This window comes from Suricata suricatta, chromosome 2 (genome assembly GCF_006229205.1).
Source record: "Suricata suricatta isolate VVHF042 chromosome 2, meerkat_22Aug2017_6uvM2_HiC, whole genome shotgun sequence".
Classification (NCBI taxonomy): Eukaryota; Metazoa; Chordata; class Mammalia; order Carnivora; family Herpestidae; genus Suricata; species Suricata suricatta.
Genome location: NC_043701.1, coordinates 146,104,281 through 146,113,756, shown reverse-complemented (window position 1 = coordinate 146,113,756; position 9,476 = coordinate 146,104,281).

Genomic DNA, 9,476 nt, shown 5'->3' with positions numbered 1-9,476 from the left:
GACACCCAACTTTCTGAGACACCCAGGTGCCCCTTGAGCAAAGTCTTGGAAGATGACTCAGTGCTTACCAGGTAGACAAGACAGAGGAGGACATTCCAGGCAGAGGGAGGAATGCAAAGACTGGGCAGATCTGGTATCTCTCAGATTACAGGAATGGCGTGTTCAGGCCTCCGGAGGTGGGAGAGTCAGGAGATAAAGGTGTGGTCTGGAGCCACGTCAGGGAGGACTCAAGCTGTCGGACTGAGATGCTCAAAGGATTTCCATCAACAATGGGGGTTATTAAGGGATCAGGAAGGAGAGCATCTGGGATGGGCCTGGGTAAGATTTCTGGCAACCGCACAGGAGATGAGTTTGCCTGTATGACTCTGGAGGTCGGCAGCCCAGCGCTGAGGCCGCTGCAACCACCGTGATTCCCTCCAACCTCTTAGCCTAGTGCTCTGTGGTCCTGAGGCTACTTCCGTAGGAGGACACTGGCCTTGGCCACCTTTCATCCTGGTGTGAGGAAGTCTTTAACATGGTCTTGATGTAGCCCCAGGCCACTGCATCTTTGACTTGGTGGTGAGGACCAGTGTTGACCTTCCACAGCTCCCATTTCATCATATTAGCAGCTGAAATAGCTTGGTGGTCCTGGGCATGAGAGTGAGGGTCTAAGGACTTTCATGGCCCCTTGCAGGTGTCCAAGTTCCCTCGTGGTATTGGGCCAAAGTGGGCCCTGTCTGATGATGGCCCAGTGGCCTATAACTACCTTTGTTCCTCCACCAGCCCCTTCCTGGCCCTTGGGCTGTGATACAGCACCATCCTGAGGCCACCAGCCTGGAGGGAACACACTGGATGAGCCATTCTACCCTACAGGTAAAGGCGCTGCTCTGCCCTCCTCCCCACCTCTCCGTGTGACCACACATGACCTATAAAGCCTCCCACTGCATCTGGAGAGAAAATACACCACCACCCTTGCTATCCGGACCCAGCACTTAATCCATGCTGCAGACAGCACCCAGCTGGCCTAGAAACCCGTTCGCACAGTGCCCTCTTGTGGCTGAAAAGCTGTCAGTGCAGGAGCTGACCCCCACTGCCCAGCAGAGAAGGCTGAGGGGCTGTGGAGGGGGAACCCTGACGCTCTTCACCACTGTATGGGGCAAGTTCTGTGTTTTCTTGTATGCCAGTTCTAAAGGGTCATGTTTCCTCACCGCTGAGCAGTACCTTTCTCCAAATAGTGTTCAAAAAGACTAACCTATGCTGACCCTCAGTGGGTCATTGCTATTCTCCTTCGGCCCATTTTGTTCCCTGGGCCTAAGGCCACCTTGCTGGACATGACCAAGTTATATCTTGGGCTTCAACACCCAAGTGCAACTCCCACTGACTTCCTACATGTTCTCCTTTTTTTAGTTATTTTTTTAATATTAAATATAACATACGCATCAGATTTCTAACATTTCAGAAATAGATCAAAGACTTAAAGGCTTCAAGGATAAAACAAAATATCTTAACCACCTTTAGGGAAGGAAAATATTTCTTAGACAAGATACAGAAAGTGGAGGGGCTCCTGGGTGGCTCAGTCGGTGAAGCATTCGGCTTTGCCTCACGTCATGATCTCATGGTCTGTGGGTTCAAGCCCCCCGTCGGGCTCTGTGCTGACGGCTAGCTCAGAGCCTGGAGCCTGCTTCAGATTCTGTGTCTCCCTCTCTCTCTGACCCTCCCCTGCTTGCGCTGTCTCTGTATCTCAAAAATAAATTTAAAACATTTTTTAAAAATTTTTTAAAAAGACACAGAAAGTGGAAACTACAATGCAAAAACGTTGATAAATTAGGCCTTATCAAAATTTTAAACTTTGCCAGTAAGAAAATAACTAGAAGAGTCAAAGACTGGAGGAAGTATCCACAAAACATTCCGAATAAGGGATTTGATGCTAGAATGTTTAAGAATTCCTACAAGGTTTGGTCAAGCAGTATAAACTCCAAATTATAAAATGAATAAGGTCTAAGGATCTGGTGCACAGCATAGAGTTTATAGTTAATAATATGTTGTTATATACTTGAAAGTGCTGAAATAGTGGATGTTAAATGTGCTCACCACAAGAAGAAATGGTAACTATGTGGCATGACACAGGTGTTAGGTAATCCCATGGTGATGATCATTTTGCAATACACAAGAGTATCAAATCAACACATTGTTCACCTTAAACTTACACAGTGTTATATGCCAATTTTATCTTAATAAAACTGGAGGAAAATATTTTTTCACAACTCAGTAATAAAAAGCCCAATTCAAACATGAACAAAAGACTTGAGCAAACATTTCCACAAAGGAATATATACAAATGGCCAACACACACATGAAAAGCGCATGCTCATTAAATTTCAAACAGGCCCATCTATTTTGCTAGTCAGAAACTAAATGATGTAATGCTTTAGAAAAAAAATTTGGTCATTTCTCGTAAATTTAAACATATGCCTTACTGGGTGCCTGGGTGGCTCAGTGAATTAAGCGTCCGGCTCTTGGTTTCAGCTCAGGTGGTGATATCAGGGTTCATGGGACTGAGCCCTGCAGGGGCCTCTGTGCTGACAGCATGGAGCCTGTTTGGGATCCTCTCTCTCTCTTGCTCTCTTGCTCTCTCTCTCTCCGCCTCTCCCCTGTTTGCACTCTCTCTCTTTCAAAATAAATAAACATTAAAAATAAAATAAAACAAAATGAACATATGCCTTTCTGTATGATCCAGCAATTCCATTCTTAGGTTTTTGTTCAAAAAAAGTGAGAACTCATCTCTTACAAAAAGACTTACATGGTAATGTTCGTAGAAGCTTATTCATAAAAGACAAAAGGAGAAATAATCCAAAGATCTATCAACAGGGAAATGAATAAACAAATTGTGGTGTATCCATGCAAGGAAATGCTAGCGGGCAATTAAAAAGGAAATGAGCCATCAATGCGCATTACAGCACAGAAGAATCTCAGATACATGTTTCTGCACAAAAGAAGCCAAACTTAAAGGAACATATAGTGTATGATTCCATTTATGTGAAAACTAATCGATAGTGAAAGAAATCAGGCTAGTACAGAGACGAACTGGAAAGGGCACAAAGGAACTTTATGGGGTATTAGAAATGTTGCAGATCTATAATGTGTGGGCTACAGGCAAGTATGAATTTGCCAAAACATATGGACCTGTAAAGCTTAAGAATTATGGTACATTTCATTGAATGTAAACTATTCATCGATACAAAGATGAAGCTGCTATGAATACTTGTGTGCAGATTTTGGGGTGGACTTACATTAATGTCTCTGAGAAATGCCCAGGAATGTGATTGCTGAATAACCCAGCAAATGCAATTCTTTGCTTGATGGACACTTGTCCTAATACTCCAATGAATATTCTTGTAAGAATTCATACAGTGCAGTCATGCATTAGACTCCTAAAATATAAATACATGGATCAAAGGTCATGTGGAATTGTAATTGAGATGAATTTTACCAGATTGCCCCCAAAATGACATTTGCATCATTTAAAAAGAAAAGAAAAGAACCAGTTTCCTAATCCTCTCACTAACACAGTAAGTTTTCAAAATCTGATCACTGTTAACCTAATGGGTAACATGTAATCTTCCTATAATGACAAACCATTTTAAACATATGATGCTTTTTATATATTTTTAAAAATTTTTAATAGTTTATTGTCAAATTGGTTTCCATATAACACCCAGTGCTTCTCCCCACAAGTGACCCCCACCATGACCAACATCCCCTTTCCTCCCTCCCCCTCCCCCTTCACTCCATGGTTCATTTTCAGTATTCAATAGTCTCTCATGATTTGTGTCCCTCACTCTCCCCCGCTCTCTTTCCCCCTTCCTCTCCCGATGGTCCCCTGCCAGGTCTCTCCTGTTAGACCTATTTTAAAGCCCTTTGTACTTGTTTTTCTGTGAACTGCCAGCTCAGATCCTTCATTTTAGTAAAACTTAGTGAGTCAGCCATGTTTTCCTAATCAATCTTCCCCCACTCCTGGAATGGAATACCACATTTGTCTATCCATTTATCAGCTGATGGATATTTGGATTGTCCCTACTTTGAGGCTGTTATAAATAATACTGCTATGAATATTCTAGGAAAGATTTTGTATGTACATGTATTTTCAAATTATTGGCTATATACTAGGATTGGAATTGCTTGGTCATATGGTAACTCTCCATTTACCTTTTTGAAGAATTGCCAAATTATTTTCCAAAGCGACTACACCATTTTATATTCCCAGCAGCAATGCATGAGATTTCCAATTTCTCCACATCCTCATAAACATTTATTATTATCATCTGTCTTTTTTGTTAAAGCCATCCTAGTAGGAATGTAGTAGTATCTTACTGTGGTTTTGATTTGCATTTTCTTAGTAACTAATGATTTGAAGCATTTTTATGTGCTTTTTGACCATGTACCTATCTTCCCTGGGGAAGTGCTTGCTTATTCAAATTCCCTGCCCATGTTTTCATTTGGTTATTTGTCACTTATTGTTGAGTTGTAAAATTTCTTTATGTATTCTGCATATAAGTCCCTTATCAGATATATTATTTGCAAATATTTCCTCCTATTCTGTGGGGTTTTTTTTTACTTTCTTGATAGCATCCTTTTGAAGAACAAAAGTTTTTAATTTTGATGATATCCAGTGTAGTTAGTTTTTGTTTTGTTGCTTTTGCATTTGGTGTCATATGTAAGAATCCTTTGCCAGGTCCAAGTTCATGAAGGTTTACCCCTATATTTCTTTTAATAGCTTTATAATTTTAGTCCTTACATTTAGAACTTTGATCTATTTTAAGTTAATGTTTTTATATAGTGTAAGGTAATGGTTCAACTTCATTCTTTTGCATATAGATATCCAGTTGTCCACCGTCATTTGTGGTAGACTTTTTACCCCCATTGAATTGTCTTGGTACTCTTGTCAAAAATCAATCAACCATAAATGGGTGAGTTTGTTTCCAGAATCCGATTCTATTCCATTTCCAGTACCACGCAATCTTGATTATTATACCTCTGCGGTAAATTTTGAAATTGGCAAGAACGAGTCTACAGCCATAACACCCTGAACACGCCCAATCTCATCTGATATTGGCAAGTATCGGTCCTCTGACATTGTCCTTCTCTTTCAAGATTGCATTGATTATTCTGAGTGCATTGGATTTCCATGTGAGTTTTAACAGTAGCTTGTACGTTTTTGAGAAAAAGGCAGGTGAGATTTTGATGGGGATTGTATTGAATCTGAAGACCATTTGGGAAGTAATAGCTCAACAATATTGAGTCTTCCAAATCCATGAATATAGAATGTCTTTCCATATACTTAGGTCTTTTTTAAATTTAATAGTGCCATATAGTTTTCAATACATAAGTTTTGCATTTCTTTTATGAAATTTACTCCTCAGTATTTTTTGATGCTGTTGAAAATGGAATTGTATTCTTAATTTTTCTTTGGATTGTTCATTGCTAGTGTATACAAATAGTTAAATTTTTTATATTGATTTGGTATCTTCAAACTTGCTAAATTTAGGGATGCCTGGGTGGTTCAGTCAGTTAAGCATCTGACTTCAGCTCAGGTCATGATCTCATAATTCATGAGCTCGACATCCAAATTGGGCTCTCTACTGCCAGCTCAGAGCCTGGAGCCTGCGTCAGATTCTGTCTCCCTCTCTCTCTACCATTTCCCACCGTGCGCTCTCTCTCTCTTTTTCTCTCTCTTTCTCTCTCAAAAATAAACACTAAAACAAATTTTAACTTGTTAAATTCATTTATCAGTTCTAATTATTTTGTGAATTCCTTAGATCATATCACCTGTGAGTATAGTTTTCCTACACAAGCTGGATGCAAATGATTTGTGTTTACTTATTCACTTACTTATTTGCATAATTGCCATGTCTTGGACCTCTAATACAATGTTGACTAGAACTGGTGAAGGCAGACTTCCTTGCCTGCTTCCTGGTCTTAGAAGGGAAAGCATTCAGTCTCAGTCTTTCACCATGAAATACGATGTTTGGATACGGTTTTTCATAGATACCTTTTTCCAAGTTTTAGAAGCTCCCCTCTATTTCTAGTTTGTTGAGTGTTTTTACAATAAAAAGATATTGGACTTTGTCAAATGCTTTTTCTGAACCTATCAAGATCATGTGGTTTTGTCCTTTATTCTATTAATATGGTATGTACTTTGATTAATTTTCTTATGTTAACCAACTTGTTGGTATTTTTTCATCATACAAATTACCTGTTTATATAATATAAACCCATCAATACAGTTCTATAATTACTCATTTATGCAGTTGTCTTTTAAATCAGATAGGATAAGAAAAAAGTTACAAAGATCCATTATACTCTCTTTTATATTTACTTTTGTAACTACCTTTACAGCGGTCGTTATTTCTTTGTATGGAGTCATGTTATGATCCAATGTCGTCTGGTTTCAACTGAAAGACTCCTGTTAATATTTCTTGTAGGTAAGGTCTGATAGTGATGAATTATCTCATTTCTTGTTTATCTGGGAATTTCTTGTTTTCCAGGGATAATTCTGCTAGAGTTGGAGCTCTTAATTGACAGTCTTTTTCTTTCAGCACTTTGAATATATGCCATCCCGCGGCCTTTGGCCTCCACTTCTTCAATGAGAGGCCAGCTGATTGCCTTATTGAAGTTTGCTTGTGATGGGTTGTTCTTCTCTGCTACTTTCAAGATTCTCATTGTCTTTGCCTTTTGATAGTTTGACTCTGGTGTACCTAGATGTGGATCTCTTTGGGTTTATCCTATATGGAGTAAAAGTGTGTGGATTAATGTTTTTCATCAAATTTGAAAACTTAATGGCAAGTATTTCTTCAAATATTTCCTCTGCCATTTTTTATCTATCTCTTTTCTCCTTCTAGGATTCCCATTATGAATATGTTGGTATGTTTGATGATGTGCCACAGGTCTCTGTTCATTTTTCTTCTTTTTTCTGTCCGTCAGAATGTATGGGCCTACACTGTACCTATCTTCAAATGACTTATCTTTGCTAATTCTTTCCTCTGCCTGCTTAAATCTGTCTTGAGACCTTCTAATGAATTTTTTATTTCTTATTGTACTTTTCCACTCCAGAATTTCTATTTGGCTCTTTCCTATAATTTCTACAGAAAAGGGTATTATATTCTCTATTTGGTGAGATATCATCATACTCTCCTTTAATTCTTTAGGCAGAGTTTCCTTTAGTTCTTTAAAGATGTTTATAACAGTAGATCAAAAGTCTTTAACAGTAATTCCAATGTCTGGGCCTCTCCAGTGGCAGTTTCTAAAGACTCCTTTTTTTTTTTCTGTGAATAGACCATTTATATCTGTTTCTTTGCATCTCTCATAATTTTTTCTTGAAAATTGGACATTTTAAATTATATAATGTGGCAAATCTGGAAACTAAAACTCTTCCAGGGTTCTTGTAGTTGCTGATGATGTCTTTTCTGTTTGTGTATTTATTTGTTTAGTGATTTCCCTGGACTAGTTTTCTAAATTCTATATTCTTTGTCACACATGGTTACTGATGTCTCTCATTGGTTATAATTTAATGGTGGCCTAATGATGGACAGAGATTTCCTTTAGTACCTGAACCATGAAGTCTCCCAACTTTTGCTATGAAACTGTGTGTGTGTGTGTGTGTGTGTGTGCCCGTGCGCGCACACGCACACATGTGTGTTGAGGTATATCTTGAACACGCCAGCAAGCAACTAACAACTCTGTCTCAAGCTTTACTTCCTGCTTGCTCGGAGCCTCAAGGTCAGTAATAGGTTAAGCCCTTACACAGGACTTTCTTGGGAATGTGTACAACCCAGCACACACATGTGGTCTAGAATTCCAGAAATAGGCCAGAGCATTTCCAAGTCCCTATGCCTATTTCATTCTCCAGATTTTCCTTTTAAGTGCTCTGATCAGCCTCTGGTTAGCCCCAACTGGTCTTGCTACCCCAGGCTGCTGATTGTTTTTGACAAATGCCCTCAGGATAGGGCTCTTTGCACAGAGTAAGCACTGATCCATGACAAATAAAGAGAATCCCTGAGAAGGGAGCTTTTCCAGGGAGCTGTCAGATCAAATACTGACCATTTTCTGGGAATGGGGTTTTTTGGGAAAGCTCCAGACCCATTCTGTCCCCTCCAGTGGCTGCCAGGCTGCCGGCTCTCCTATGGCTGTGTGAATTTTCGTTTTCAAGTGCACCTTGGACCTCCATGAAATGCACCCTCCATGAAAGGAGGGTGGGAAGAAGGCAAGTTAAAACATCACAAAATTTGCTATTCTTACCACCATTCACCAATTTTGCTTCCATTCTACTCAGATTGTTGACAGCCTTTGGTTAGTTTCCAGAGCTCTGAAAAAGTTGATTTTGACAACTTTCACTAGTGTTCTCATTGCTTTTATGAAGATGTATGTTTTCAGAGGTCATTATTCTGCCATTCCAAAAGTGCTTTTCTTGGTCTGAGTTTTTGTGTGATTGTTCTTTTAGAGTTTTAGAGTCTTCTTTTATTTCAGGAAAGGTGCTTTGAATTTTAATCCTAATTTTTTTTTTATTCCATAGTTCAGTTTCCCTAACCAAGGAGCGGAATGTCCTCCTCTGTTCTGAATGGTCTCTCTTCTACTGAAGGCTGCCTGTGTACCTCTTGCAATTCAAAAGAAGGCCTCCTCTGTGGAGACGTCTGTATACCTAAGACAAAATTTAGAGACCTATCATGTCTCTGTAAGGACACAGGTCTGAATCAAACTCACTCTGACCTTGGAGGCCTAGGTGTCAGTTTCTCAGAATCATTAGACAATAAAAGGGCACACATTGCCCAAGGCAGGAGGGACCACCCTTGTAACACCCAATCAAGAAAGGCCAGCTAACACCCCTAACATTTTTAAGGGCAGGCCTAGAAGGCTAGTCAGGCCCTACGTGAGTGAGGGTCCTGGGCCCACTCTGTAATTGGTCAATACTCTAAGTGTTGTGATTGGCTCCCACCAAAAGTAACAATGTATATGGTTAAAGTTACTGCCAATAATGATAGGCGATAGTGATTGGGTCATTGTACCTGTGTCACAGTTTCCTGTAACTCCCCCTTCCCAAGCCCATAAAGGCCCTGCCCCGCCTTTGTTCCGGGCTCTCAGCATGGATCCACTGCGTTGATAAAGTCTGTGAGCCTGAGCTTAGGCCCGGTCAGCCTAAACTCATAATAAAGCCCTTTGCTTTTGCATGTGTGACTCAGTCTCCCTGGTGGTCTCTGGTTTGGGGGACAATATTAAAAATCTGGGCATAACATCTCCAAACCAATGATAATTATAATAGTAAGCATTAACATAAGGTAAGCATCTAATACTTCAAAATCTGATGTCATTTAATGACGATTACCTTGCAAGGTAGGTATTCATTTTGCATTTGAAGCTGCAGTGGCTCAGAGCATTTAGATAACTAGCCCACTGCCCATGAAGCATCAGAATTTGTACTGAGGAACATCCAACTCCAAAGTCCA